Here is a 14,984-nt window from a genome sequence, read left to right as displayed (position 1 = left end):
GTTTGAAGAGATGCTGCAGGAAGGGAGGCCGCGGGGCCTCGGACAGCGCCCCCTGTCGGCACTGCCGGCCTCCGTTGCGGCAACCGCCTCGGCTCGCCCGCCGGAGCGCGGGTCCTGTTGTTCTTCCTCCCGGGTTCAGAAACAGCCTTTCTCCCCTCCGCTTCGCGGGAGAGAAGTTTCTGGCGCTGGCAGGAGCGTGGCCGCCCGAGGCAGCCCTTCCTTCTGCCTCCGAGAGTGCTGCTTTCTCCAGAAAGAAGCGAGGACCCTTCACCCTCTCCATTCATCATCACCCCGGGCAATCTAATTACAGCCTTGTCTTAAAAGAGGAACTCATTTACAATTGAGACTTCTTCCTTATGAAAATGTAACATCCTGAACTATGTTTTTCTGGCCCCCTTTGTCAAAAATAAAAAAGGAAATTAATTAATTTCCTTGCACACGGGAAAAACTCATGAGGTCTTGCCGGTTGTGCGAGGAAAGGATTCTCTCTCTCTCTCTCCCGGCCTCCCGCTGTGTGACAGTGAAATGCTGAAATGATTTTGGCAGGAGAATATTCTCAAAGGCTGTTTTTTATTTCAGCGGCAGAAGAGTATCTCTGAACGCAGGCTGCACCTCTGCCCTGTGGGGCTGTTTCTAATTGCACGAGGTGAGCTGCAGAAATCCTTCCCCCAGCCGGGTGGGGAGAAAGCGGCAAGACACCTAAGAAAGCTAAACGTGTCTGCCACACTCAGCGCTCACCACTTGAAGGAATTAACTTGTTGGAACAAAATATTTCTATAGGTGCACAAACTATGCATGAGAATAATGAGGCTGACCCCTTCCTTAACGCTTTGCAGTCACTGGGGTTTGTTGCTTCTCTCTCTAATCACAACATGCTATGTTCCTCCTTGCTCACACCTCTGTTGGCAAGACTGGCTGCGAATACTTTAGATTATCACCTTCTCATTTTCGGTGTGAAATAATTGCCCAAGGATGGAAACTGACAAACAAGAATGTGGATTTTGGAAAGCAGCCCACTCGTTATTTAGGATGGCCTGCGTAGAAGGGAGACAGGTGCGTTACGTGTCATCACCTTCTCCCGTCCTCACACTCGCCCCTTTAGAAACCGAGCTGTGCTCTCGAAGACCTGGATAGATTTGAAATATGGAAGACAGTGGGGGGACTGACGTGTTTAATTAAAGCCTTATCTGATGCTGCAGTATAAGGGCAAAAGGTTGTGGGGAGAAGAAGCCTTGTGGGTTTCGCTCTTGGCGCCGCCACTGATGGGCTGTGTGGCCTTGGGCAAATTAACTAACCTCTCTGTGCCTCACTATTCTCATCTATAAAAATGAGACCATAATAACAATGCTTTATGAGATGGCGAGGGCTGAGTTAACACATATAAGGTGGTCAGGACGATGATCAACATACAGCAAGCACTCAACCAATATCAGCTATTCTTATTTATGCCCTCGGAAAAGGAAGAGCAGATGCCTTCTTTCCCTCCTTCAGAAATATTTAGTCAGCGCTGTGGTCCGGCATCAGGAAAAGTAATCAAGGCCCCTGTCCTCAAGGAGCTCACAGTTTAGTGCACGTGTAACAACCGACTATAATACTGCGTAAGACAAATTTGAATAAATGCTGAGTAAGGATAACAGTCCCATCGGTTGGGGGCCAGAAGAGGAGCAACGCTTACTTTGGAGTAGAAGATCATGGATGACATCACGAAGGAGGTGGCTTTTGAGCTGGACCTTGCTCGGATGAAAGGTCTCCGTAAGCAGAGAACAAAAGAAAGACGTTCCAGGGGGCGGTACATGGTACCTTCAGAGAAAGGCCAGGACGCCTGTGATGTTGAGACAAAGGAACCGAGGGGACCGGGGGCCGGACAGATAGTCGGAGACTTCATCTGGCCTGCAGCAACTTGGCATCCTGATTTTTTTTCCAGGTCAAAGAACTGGAAATGAAATGGCCAGGTGACGTGTTCCCCTGTTTTATCCCCCTGAAAGAGTTTGGGGAAAAAATTTTAATGAGGAGCAAAGTCTTACAGTTACCAACTCTAATTTAGCAGCAAGACCCTCCCTCCCACCCCGATTCTGTCCATACAGGTCATTTATTAGACCCAGAGAAATCTTTGTAGTCCCCACAAAAGTGCAGCTACCTCTGGGGTACAACGCGGCTGCTACTTAACTGTCACGTAACACGACAATCGAGTGTCCTATTAGAGCTAAAATTTAATTGTGAAGACGGGTACCATATTTAACTGCAATCCTGGGGGGAATTTAGGTTGACAGGCTGTAATTACCCAAACTGGAACCTGGCCAGGACACACCTACTCTTTGCCAAAAGAGCTATGGGGGTTTCAAGGACTGCAGGCCGCCTGAAGCTGCCGGGTCTGCAGGGTGGGGAATCGGTGCTTGCGGCCCCACAGCGCCCCCTAACAAAGCTCAGGGCAAGCACAGGAGCTCCAGGGAGCCGGCCTTTTCAGACCACCGCCACCCTCCTCCCCCCTCCCCCCCCCCCCCGCCCACGCTTTGTAGCTAACCCCCAAGCCCTTCCCTGCCTCCACCTGGCTCCGATCCATCATGGGTTATCAGAAACTTTCCATTTAAGGTTGCGTGGCTGTGGGCCCTGCAGCCGGGTTCCCGCTGGGTCTTATCTGTGTCTGTCTGTCTGGTTGGCCCTCTCTGTGTGTCTCTGCCCAGGTCCTGCCGTTTCTCTCTTATGGTGATGGAAGTGCTTGTCCTGATAAAATAATTACCCACCAGAGCACAGTGGTTCTGATCACCAGCTGCTGTTTCTACGTAGAGATCAATTACAGGCATCTTTTCGCGGGGCAAGTGGGCTGGTCAGGCCAGTTTACTAAAAATCCCATTAAGAGTCTTACTGTGAACTGCATTATATTCTTCTGGCCTTGCAATGCAGTTATTACCAGAAAAAAAAATACAAATTGGGCCAAGAAGAGGTGGAAATGTGGCTTGCTGATGTCACTGAAGGGTTAAAAGGGAGAAAGTTCTGGGCTGCAAGCAGCGGTGTGAATAAATGTGGTCTTAATTTAAGGTTATGGATTTTTTAAAAAGCCTTGCTTTTTGTCTTCACAAGCCTTGGCACTCATATCAGTTAAAAAATAATTTAGACAGAAAATAAATGTTGGAGCAAACTCAAATTATTATGTGCATTTTAAATAAACCTGTGTTTTCTGCCACAGACACAGCGTATGAATAATAACATTAATAGTGATCACAATCATTTGTCAACTGATGATCTTTTCCCTCGGACCTTCCAGGCCATGGGTTCCTGGCCCTGCTATTTAACTCAGCCCAGGGCCTGTCCTTGGTGAGGGGGGCTGATGATAACAGCCCCCACTCCCTCTGCAGGGTGGAAAGGTAGAAAAGCCCAGGGTTCTGGTCCCAGCTCTGCCCTAATCAGCTGGGTGCGCGTGGGTAAGTTGCTTCATGCCTCTGGCCAGCTGTCAAAGGATGGAACGGTCTCCAAGGATGACCGGGGGAGCCCATAATGTGCAAAATCAAAAGCAATACAGGAATGTCGCCTGGGAAAATTTTTTTTTCCATTTTTTAAAGATGAAAGGTCTGAAAAAAGGCACAGACTCAAAAGGCAACTTCAACAAAGCAATTATTGAATAGAGCACCGGAGGAAGTTAGATTAAGACTCATTTTTTTTTTTTTTAAATTTGTGGGACGGTTTTCTACTGAGTTTCTAAGAGCACACACATACAAACACACATAGGTACACTTTGGTCAAAGGCAAATCCACGTAAAATGTACACTTTTCGGCTTCTCTGGAAAGAAGTTTTCTCTGATCTACAAAGACAACAACAACATCATTGGGAAATTATGATCTGTTTAATTCTTCTAGTAGTGTAAAACTGTCCAGATACTACCAACAGAACAATAACATGTAAGTTCGAACCATACGAAATTGCCATTTCTATAGGCCAAAAGGAGTGAATATAAGAAATTTCTTATGGTTCTAATATTATATATATATGGTATATATGTAAGGTATATATATATACTACATATCAAAAGATATATATGCACTATTATGTTTGTGTACTTATATATGTATTATTATATATCAAAAGATATATATGTATATAATATATAAACCATGATAAATTATATAATAATAATAATATAGTCTAGAGAACTGTGATTCTTCTGTATTCTTATTTTTCTAGCAAATACTTTCTCAGCAAAAGACTGGTACATTCTTCATATTCCTATCCTAACACTTAGACTGAGATGGCATAAGACTTATCAACAGAACACACTTTGGCACCCCAGGTTACATTTCTAAATATGGGATCAGACCCTGATTTGGTCCAATAAGAATATCACCAGATGTCGACACGTGCAAAGGTCCCTCGGAGGCACTAGCTGGGATGTGGGCTCCCAGCAAAGGTGAAGGGTGCCCTGAGCTCTTGGCGAGAGTGAGCCCAGTGGAGCTGGGCCCAGCAAGACCTGTGCACAGCTTCACTCAGAGGTTTGAGGTCATAATATATATCCCTGGGGAGAGATGCTTTTTTAGTTTTTTTTTTTAGCAGAGTTGAATGGCAATTATTTTTTATTAGTGATTTTAAAAATTAAAAATACATGTACTATTATACCCAATAATGATTTCAGGGACAGCTACTGTGATAGACTATTCCAGGATATTTTCAAAAGAAAAAGATGAGGCTGGTAAGAGTAGGGAAGCTTCCATGAATGAAGTGAGGGGATTCCAAAATGAATAAGGAAATAATGATTCCAGAGAGAAACAATCAAATTTTTCACTGATTAAAAATTTCACTTCCTTATTTTATGTATGTAGGTCTTTATTTGTTGCTCCTTCCAATTCCATAAAACAGCCAGAATAATCAGACCAAGTGCTCCCTAAGAGGTATTTTTCAATGGAGATAACCGTGAATTTTCTTTGTGAAAAAAAAATCAAGAAATATGGAAAAGTATAAAAGAAGAAAATAAAAATCACCTGTAATCTCATCATCCAAAAAGTATGATTGCAGAGCGCTTTTACCCAGACATTTTTCTACACATATACATTTTTTTTTTTTTAAAGATTTTATTTATTTATTTGACAGAGAGAGACACAGCGAGAGCAGGAACACAAGCAGGGGGAATGGGAGAGGGAGAAGCAGGCCTCCCGCAGAGCAGGGAGCCCGATGTGGGGCTCGATCCCAGGACCCCGGGATCATGACCTGAGCCAAAGGCAGACGCTTAACGACTGAGCCACCCAGGCGCCCCTACACATATACATTTTGAAAATGCTCAAAAAATCAAAGCATCCTACACCTCTGTTTCCAACTTTTTTTTCCCACTAATTGACATCTACATGTCATGGACATTTATGCATATCAGTAGATACAAAGCTATTCGTCTTTTAAAAGTGACTGCATAGTATTCCACTGTATGCTTAACCAATCATCTATTGATACATATTTAGATTAGCTTCTGGTTTTGCTACTATAAACCTCACCGAGATAACCAATCTTACCATACACGTCTTTGTTTACTTGTTTGATTATGCCTTAGGATTCTCTCCTACAGGTGGAATCTATGAGTCAAAGGACAAGGTTTTTGTTCTGCACTGCCAAGTTGCTCTTCAAAAAGGCTGTACCTATTTACAGTCCCATTAGTGGCAAATGTAAATGCCCATTTCCCCTCACTTGGCCTGGGGAGGATGAATATGTTTAATCTTTGCTTAGCTGATAAATGAAAAATTATATTGTATAGGTTCCGTCTCACTGGTAATCAAAGAGATACCAAATGAAATAGCACCTCTTCAGTCTTCATATAGAGTTGATCTATAGTTCTTCTTTTGTGGCTTGCCTACTTGTGCCTTTTGCCCATTTTCCTATTTCGGTATTCCTCATTTTCTTATTGATTGAAAGAGCACTTTATATATTAAGGATACTCTTCTTTCAGTTGCTATCTATGTAAAAAATATTTTTGTCAGTGTTTCACTTGTCCTTTGTTTCTGCTTTTTTTTTTCTTTTCAGTGCCAAAGGTTTATGTTTTATGTATTACAGCAGTTAACATCTAAGGGTTTCAGTCTTCAGGGTCACTCTAGAAAGGCATCCTATTCATCTGCATTCTATTTTTCCAGTCATACTGAATTACACTACAGTTATAGCTCTCTTTTCCCTCCAAACCACATTTCTTGTTACTTTCCAGAGGTTCTGGAGGGAAAGCATAAGGGACCTTGGAAACCAGAACAGAGGAAATATGACTATTAATAGTAACACTTGATATTTCTATTTTCAGTGTGCTATAGGATCACTAATTAGTAACCCCCTTAGCTTAGCCCCAAGGGTCATGCTGGCTGCCATTCACTCACTCTACAGGATACTGAGGCATAAGACAGGGAAGGCTGTGGCATTCATTTGGTGGGCAGCACTCTACCAGGCCAAGACGTCAATCCAGACTCCTGATTCCCCATCTGTGCTTATATGAAGGTCAGGCACTTTCCTCCACAAAGGCTGGCAGATCTCTTCCATTCTGGGACTCAGACCGTCAGGATGAGTTCTCCCACTGAAATGCCACTGCTGTTCCTTCTCCCTTCCCAGAAACCAGAAATCACATAACCTAGAGGATGGTTTGCAACCTGGGGTTTTCTAACTTCGTCTCGGACCACCGAAAGGATTGTACCACTTTTTAATTCACTGCTAATTTTTTGACAACCGGGATGCCTACTGCGCGAGTTAGGGAAGGCAAAGAAACGTGGAGGAAATGCGTGGATGGAAAGTGCCTTCTAAGTTGGTGCATGGTGTGCTCCCAAGGCGGCCTCAAGTGAAACTCATTCATACCATGGAGGTCGATTGGTCTCCCTCGTGTGCCAGGCACCCGGCTAGGGGCTGAGGGAACAATGAGACTTGGCAGCTGTGACGCAAATCTGCTGTGCACTGTTATGTTGATGCTATGGACAGTACGGGGCTCTGGGCAGAGCAGAGGAGAGGTTCCTGGAGGGGTGGCCTCTCCGCGGAGATCCAACAGATGCACAGGCATTCATCGGGAAAGGGGAAATCTGTGGGCCTGAGAGAGATGAAGGCAACGTGCAAACTTCTGAAGAGTGGAGTGGGATGGAAGCCAGGAGAGTTGGATTCAGAGAAGATAAGGTCTTATGGCAGTATTTCTTACATTATCTTTGGAGAAGGACTAGGGATTCCCCCCCACCACCACCATCATGTGTCCCAGACCAATACTTTGGTGATAAAATACAATAAAACGGATTAGCAAAAATTAACAGGCATCCAAAATACAAACCTCATTTTTTTTTTTTTATTATTAGCTTCAGCAAGCAAAAATTCCTCTGCCAAATTGCTATAAAAGTTTTTGTTATTCTTCATTTCTGTACTTAACCTCGTGGCAGACCAGCAACAGTTTGCCTACTGGTGTGGGTCCACAAAGCATGCTTTTTGAGCAGCACTGAGGCCGGGCTTCCTGGCAAGAAGGTGGGGTCAGCAGCAGCAATGCGGCCAAGGTGTTTAGGGAGGTGCGGTCGGCTAAGGGTCCTTTGTGTGTAACAACAAATAGGTGGTTGCGAAGAGCAGTTTCGATGGAGTGGTTGAGACAGAAGCCAGACCAAGCGGGGTTGAGGAGTTCACCAGAGTTCACAGCGACTAAAAACATGGAAGGGAAGATGAACTGCGATAGGAAGCGCTTAGGCCTGGCCCAGAGGCCCCGCCCCGACAAGGTGGGTGGGAGTGCCCGGGACCCAACGCCAACGCGGTCGCCGCCCCGTGTGCAGGGCATCCCAGCCGGAAGGGAGGGGCGGGCGGCCGAGGACCAGGGTGGCGGGGTTGCTGCGTGGCCCGACTGCCACTGGCAGGCCCCCGAGCGCACTCCGAGGAGCGCTTGGCCTTCCTCTTCAACGACGAGGCGCTCTGGGCTTTGCACCTGCAGGCCGACAAGGGGCCGCCTTCTGCGCCATGTTCAGGGGCACGGCACCGCGTGCGCCCAGATCGAGCTGCCGGAGGCGGAGCCGGCCTTCTTCCTGGCCCTGCTCCAGTTTCTCTGCTCCCCTGAGGTCACGGCCACGGGCACACCGCGGAGAAGCATGCAGTGCTGGCGCTCGAGGCCCACGACGCGTTCCTACAGCCGACGCGGGCCAGACTCTTCCAGGAACGGCAGCCGGCCGGCCCTTGCCTGGAGAACGCCGGCAAAAACACAGCGACACCATCTCTGCCGAGGGCTGCACAGACATCGCTGGTGGCCGGGCTGGGGCCGAACACCCTGGGCATTCGGAGGTACGCTTGCTCAGCATCCTAGGCCACTGGTCCGAGGCTGAGGGTCGGCGACAGCAGCCGCAGGTGAGACCTGAGAACAAGTGCAAGGTTCTGGGCGAGGCGCTCGCCCTCATCCGCTTCCCCCTGATGACCCTCGAGGAGTCTGCTGCAGAGCCCGCGCAGAAGGGCATCCTCGTGGACCGCGAGGCGGGCAGCCTCTTCCCGCACTTGACCGGCCGCCCTCAGCCACATAAGGACTATCATCCACCAGGGGCTCTCCTGCCTCCGCAGGAAGGGGTGCGGCAGCATGAACAGCCTCCAGCCGGGGGAGAGCCGCTGGGGGTACTCTCCATCAACGAGAGCATTTTCGTGGTTGGCTTTGGGCTCTGTGGCTCCATCCACGGGCCCACTGATTACCATGTGAACATCCAGATCATCCACATGGACAGACCACGGGCCAGAACGACAGCGGTTTCAGCTGTGAGGGTTCCACCAGCACCTTCTGGAGCCACACAGCGTGTGCCATGCTGAAGGGCCTGGACTCACTCATTAGGCACCAAAGGCCTGCCAAAGGTGACCCAGGAGTCACCCACAACGGAGGGCCAAGACGTGCTTTACCTTCCGCTCTGTGGCCAGGAACAACAAGGCAGGTCCATGGAGGACAGGCTCATCTCGGAGGTCATCTTCTACACTTAGGCCCTCCAGGCCCCCAGCCTTGTCCAGGGAGGATGGCCAGGACCCTGAAGTCACCTGATGCAGGTAGGCCACTCCACATTTCGTGCCAAAGCCTGGTGGCCCGCGATGCTGTCTCTCTGCCCCCTGCTACGTTTCAGACCCTCAGGAGAGGGTCTCCACATTCCCTGGTGGTGAGCACGGCTTCCTGTTTAGAGGAGCCAGGAGGCGGCTGGGTGCGGGGCGAGGGCCGTGTGAGGCAATTCCTCGGGACTTGGGGTACGGGGCTGGCTTGGTCCCTCCCTGAGCTGAGGGTTCACCGGGTCCCTGGGTGTGGTGTCCTGCCCACTGTTCCTGCATCTCACGGTCACCTGACCAAGTGCCCGACCGTCGGATTTGAATAGGTTTTTGTCTCGTGTTTGTTTTGTTTAACTGCACGTGGCCCAACGTCTCGGATTTCCATTTGTCTGGTAGGAGTATGGAGGGGGCGCTTCTAGTGCATTCGGTTGGAGTCTTGTGTTCTTTTGTTCCAGTCAGTTCACTGGGGATGTTTAGGCCATCCTGAGCCGGGCTCCCAGCACACTGGCCTGAGCTCTGGAAAGTAGGACTCGTAGGGGGGCATCCCGAGCCCCCTTGAAGTCCTGAAGGCTGCCTTCCTGCCATGCCCAGGCCCACCCAGTGGCCTAGTGAAGGGCCATACCTGTCTAGCCTCTCTGAACGAGCCCTTACCAGTCCCTGAAGCTGAGTGCATGGACCTCAGACCCTATCTTCCTGGGAGGGGCAATGCTGTGAGCCAGCCTTGGTGGCCATGTCCCTGGCTGGCCCTCCTGTACAGACTATAGCCCTGCCCCACCTGGCCTCGGAGTGAGCTGTGCTCAGAGGTGCTGGAGTGCCCGGCCCCTCCCCCAACTTCCAAGTACCTCCCCACTCCCAAACCCTGTGTTTCTGCCCCAGTGATTTCTTCTGGAACCTGTCCTCCCCAAAGCCACGAGAGATGTGCCCTCCTCACACCATACCCTCAATTTTTTTTAAAATAAAAGAAATATACCTGCAAATGAACAAACAGAAAACAAAGATAACCCCAAGAACAGCTTAGGCTTTATATCAATAAGCATCATCCTTGTTTACACCAAACAGTTAACAAGAATCTATGTTTTGACATGGAATACAGACAGACGGTAGTGGGGAAAAGTGTGTAGTAGAGTAGCAAATGTTTTGGTCTAAGAGTCCAGAGGCCTAGATTATCATGTGGGGCCAGGCAGTCTTAATCTGTGTGATCTTGAGCAAGTCATTTACCCCCTCTGCACCTCAGTTTCCTTCTCTGCCAAGTGAGGGGATTGTTCAAAACCTCTTCTCTTTATTTACCTCCAGCTTTGGCATTCTTTGACTTTACTGTTAAGTGATCACCGTAAACATCGATACTCCTCAAAATGGTGCAACTTTTTCCGAGTCACCGAATTCTGTCGATCTGGCTGTGCATCTCCAAGAGCTCATCCGTTGCGAGCAGACAGGTGCGAGCAGAAACCCCCTCACTTGGTTACAACTCGTAAGATAAACCTGTCCCCCGAAAATGTAGGACCCGGAACATGTGCTAAAACCCTCCACATTTATGGTGTTGCTGGAGAACCCATTTCATGGGCCAGCTGGAAGGGCAGAGGCAAGAATCTGAGGGCATCTGTGAGCTGATCTGGGCTTTGCAGAAACCCAGAGCAAAAGGTGGTGGTGGGAGTTGGGAGGTGGGGTGAAATTATGCTTGTGGTGCAAGCTGGGCAGGAGTGCAGGAGACTCTGCAGTGGGGTGATTTTTCCTTCTCTGCCCCAACCCTTCTGAAGTGAAGGGATCATTGGTGCGATCATTGGTCCTCATCCCTGTTCTTTCTATAGCTAAGAAACGGACCTGTCGTTCTGTCTTTATAGTCTCTGATATCCCAGCGTCCCAAATTCAGCAAATCGTGAAGTGTCGCTGCAGGTCTTTCTCGCATCCATTATGTATTATTATCTCTGAACCTGACTCCTAGCTTTATAGACCTTCCTACGGCTGTGTTCCGCGTTTCCTTCTGGGCAGAGTTAGCAGGGGCACTGAGTGGTCAGAGACGCAGATGCTGGGGCACACTCGCACTGTTCGGTCGGAGCAGAGGGAAGTGGCTCAGTGGGCCCAGGTAAAGAGTGAGCCACCGGGCGCTCGCTGGAGAGTGGCTCCCTGCTCACGGGCAGGGGCCAAAGCTCGGGCTGCTTCGCGCCGGCCCCCTTGTAGCTTCCCGTTGCTCTCTGCCCGGTAAGCGCAAGCGGAACAAGCCGTTTGGGTGGCTGCGGCCACATCTGGCTGAAGTGCCCCCCTGTTGCTCTTCCCTCTCTCTGCTTTTCAGTCCCCACGATGTGGACTCATTACAGCTGTGATCGTTGCTGATGACATTAATGCGCTGTGCCGCGTCGGCGTGGCACGTGCCATCAGCCCTGTGGGGTAAGTGGGAGGTAATTGTTTCCCATCGGTAGTCCATTTTCTCAGATAAAGGATGCGAGATTCAAAAATAAACATGCACTCTGAGTCATCGTGACGAGGCCAGTGTGGATCTGGGGCAGCCATCCCATCTACCTCGAGTAGTGGGTGAACCTGCTTTCTTGGTAATTCAAGTCGAAGGGCAATTTGATTCATTAACAGTGGCTCTGGGAGAGGAGGAGGTGCAGGGAGAGTGGAGAGGCAAAAAAAAAAAAAAAATCCCCGAGAGTTCTCATATACCAGCAGGGTCAGCGCAGAGAGGAGGGGAGGGCTGGCGCGAGAAATTGGTGATTCATCAGTGAGGGCTCGCCGGTGGATGGGGATGAAACATAGGGCCCTGTAGTTTCAGCGCGGGCTCCCACTGCACAGCCTCGGCTCCAGCTTCGGCTGCCCCGCCGAGGACCATGGGTTCCCGGCCAGAGTCGGGGACGTAGAGGGCCAGGAGCACCGGGCAGTGCTCGGAAGAAGGTGGGCAAGCAGAGAGGGCAGGACGGGGCGATGCCAGAGAGGATCCGAGAGGCCATCTCGCAGACATTACGATGGGAAACAAACGTGACTTAGCTGCAGCTTTCCAGACTCCCAAGATGACTGATAGGGCTTGCTTTTTCTTTCTTTCTTTCTTTCTTTCTTTCTTTCTTTCTTTCTTTCCTTTCTTTCTTTCTTTTTCTTTTTCTTTCTTCTTTCTTCTTTCTTTCTCTTTCTTTCTTTCTTTTTTTTATTTTTATTTTTTTAAAGATTTTATTTATTTGACAGAGAGAGACACAGCGAGAGAGGGAACACAAGCAGGGGGAGTGGGAGAGGGAGAAGCAGGCCTCCTGCCGAGCAGGGAGCCCAATGTGGGGCTGGATCCCAGGACCCTGGGATCATGACCCGAGCCGAAGGCAGACGCCCAACGACTGAGCCACCCAGGCGCCCCTCTCTTTCTTTCTTTCTTAATTCTTTCTTTCTTCCTTCCTTCCTTCCTTTCTTTCTTTCTCTCTCTTTTTTTAAGGAAATTGCATCCTGCTGTTCACTCCTAACCTGTTAAGAACTGCCACACGGCATCCTCGATATGACTTGCGCCTCCTCTCAAAGCTCAGGGCCCCATACGTCAGGCATTTATTCAGCAAATATGTACTGAGCTCCCAGGACCTCTCTGCCATGGGTTGATGGTGCCAATTTCCCCTATCTGTCACGACAATCAAATGATTCTCCTTTCACAAATGTTCTCGAATGCCCCTTGATCCATGAGGCCCTCTTGGGCCTCCTCCACGGGCCTGCCTGCCGCGCGCATCTCCTGGCTTAGCACTGATCTCATACCTCCTGTGCCCAACTGCTAGTCCCCACCTGCTCCCCGGGTGGATGGGGTGGGGGCAGGGCTCTCCTCCCAGCGCCCCTAGGGCCGCTGAGCCCCGGGAGGGAGTCGCACTTCGGGCTCTTTCCTGCCAGCCCAGCACTCCTGAGCAAGGAGCAGGAGATTCCTTTACACCAGGCTTGCTCCAATCGCAGCCAGTCCCACTAATTGATTCATGTTATTTTATTTTCTGTACTGGTGGTTAGGGCCTCAAGCAATTTTATGTAAATTTATGAACCTTATGCAAATGAGGGCATCCCTAGACTAATTGCACACAAAATGGAAGCTTTGTGGGTACCTCCCCCATTCAAGTGTGCCCTCACTCCTTCTCATCCCTTAAATTACTCCCAAACTCCCCCATGCCCACAAGCCCCCAAGATCAGCAGCCTCCCCTTTCTACAGCCTTCCAGCCTGCGGGCTTCTCAGTGACCATTTTGGAATGTCTGGGGGACAGCATCAGCTCTGCTTGTTAGGGCTGGTGGCTGCTGGTGTCCCGGCAAACCCTAGCCTTGGGGGACACTCCTCTCAGCTTGTTTTTATTTTATGCTGTTTAAATTCCATCTGGCTTCCTCTTCCAGACCAGCCTACTGCAGGCTAGAACCAGCCCGAGGCTCATCGAACTGGCTGGATGTGGCCCCTTTGGGTAAGGGCAGGGCTGTAGGTGGCCCTCCCATTTCCAGGGGACCCTGTCCCCAGTCTTAGGCCCATTCTTGGTCTGTGCACTCTGACAGCTAATCCTCAGGAAGGTGCCATCTTAGGAGTGGCAGTGCCTGAGACAGGAATTTAGGCGCATGTGACTTGTAGAGGGAGGGCTCTTGGGAGAAGCCCACGAGGGAAGCAGGATAGGGTAGGGGGAAAGCTGAGCAGATGTGGGTTCTGCTGAAGTCTTGACTCAGAGGGAGCTCTGGGGTTGCCCACCTTGAGGCAAGGGAGTGAGTTTCTGTATCCGCCCCTCACCCCCTGCCCCTTAGACAGGCATTGGCTGCCACTAGCCCTAGGGGATGGGGCGGGGGGGGGCGGTGGCAATCTGCCAGGCATTTTGGGGCAAGAAGGCTCCCATCCGAGAAGGTTTCAGGCAACACCTAGCACATGGGGGATGGGTGGCCAGCCCAGGTAGGGGACCAACAGCATTTCCTGCTGGCTCTAAGTGAAATGCCAGGTCACACAACCACTGAGACCAAGGCCTTTCCATTTCTTTTATTTGTTTGTTTAACCTAATTTAATTTTAACATCCCTGTAAGGCAAGCCATTTAAATCATACCTATTTTATAAATGTGCTAGTGCTCAGGGCAGGTTGCCACGTGCTTCCAACATCATATGACCAGTAAACCTCCTAGACAGGGGAGGGATTTGAATTTGGACTGACTTCCCTGTGAACCTGTCCTGCCTGGCAATGGGCCAGGACTTTTGTCTCCAGCCACTTAGATGTCCAAGGTCAGGATGCACCACTTCAAGACTCTAATGTACCTAGATTTTCTCAAGAGCCCTCTTTCCCTTATTCTCCCTTTTGTGTGGCTTCTTTTTACAAAATCCTTCAGAGGGGGTGTGTGTGTGTGTGTGTGTGTGTGTGTGTGAGTGTGCAGGGAGGCAGGCACTGGAGTCACAGAGCTCAGAAAGCAGAGACAGAGCTTTCCTGCCTTCTTAACCCTTCCTTCGTGCCCCTTCCTCTCCCCCTCTGTCCCATATCACCCCCCCTTCAGGCCCATTTGGGCCTCCTCCTCCTCTCTTCCTCTCCCTTCCCCCTCCCACATCCCCTTCCTGGCCCATCCCCCTTTCCTTCTTTCCCAGCTTACAGCTTTCCCTCCCCTCCGCTATCTTCCCCCGCCCCAGCTCTACCCACTCACCTGCTGTCCCCCTTATCTCCTCCCTCTTGCTATTCCCTTCCTTCCTGAGCCCCTCACCCTCCACCTGAGCCCGCAGGTAAGCCGAGGTCTGTCCCTCACGGCTAGGGCAGGTAAGAAGGCAGCCCCTCCTCCATGGCCCTCTGGGATGGGGGCAGCAGGAAGGGAGGCTTGGAGGACTCAAGGTGGTACTTGGATCCACCTCCCGCTGCCTGTTGGTCTCCCTTGGGGCGAGATGCAGAGGAGGAGCTGAGTGGAAGAGGAGGGCGGCTGGAGGGGATCTTGACTCAGGGAACAGCCCGTGGCCAGGCAGCCCTGGCCAGAGAAAGGCTAAGCAAGGAACATGCTGCGGATCCTCAGAACCATGTGGCTGCCAGAAGGTAAAAGTAAACTGATGACAGACGTCGCGCATCGGCCCCAT

The 14,984-nt window shown here is 50.1% G+C and overlaps 1 pseudogene; it reads left to right on the top strand.

Annotated features, from left to right (window-relative positions):
* The first annotated feature begins 1,691 nt into the window (after positions 1-1,691).
* Positions 1,692-8,917, top strand: LOC102736189 (BTB/POZ domain-containing protein 2 pseudogene; annotated as a pseudogene).
* The last annotated feature ends 6,067 nt before the right edge of the window (positions 8,918-14,984 follow it).

Source organism: Leptonychotes weddellii, chromosome X (genome assembly GCF_054177405.1).
Source record: "Leptonychotes weddellii isolate Sample4059 chromosome X, ASM5417740v2, whole genome shotgun sequence".
In the NCBI taxonomy this organism is placed as follows: Eukaryota; Metazoa; Chordata; class Mammalia; order Carnivora; family Phocidae; genus Leptonychotes; species Leptonychotes weddellii.
This window is presented reverse-complemented; position numbering and strand designations above follow the sequence as displayed.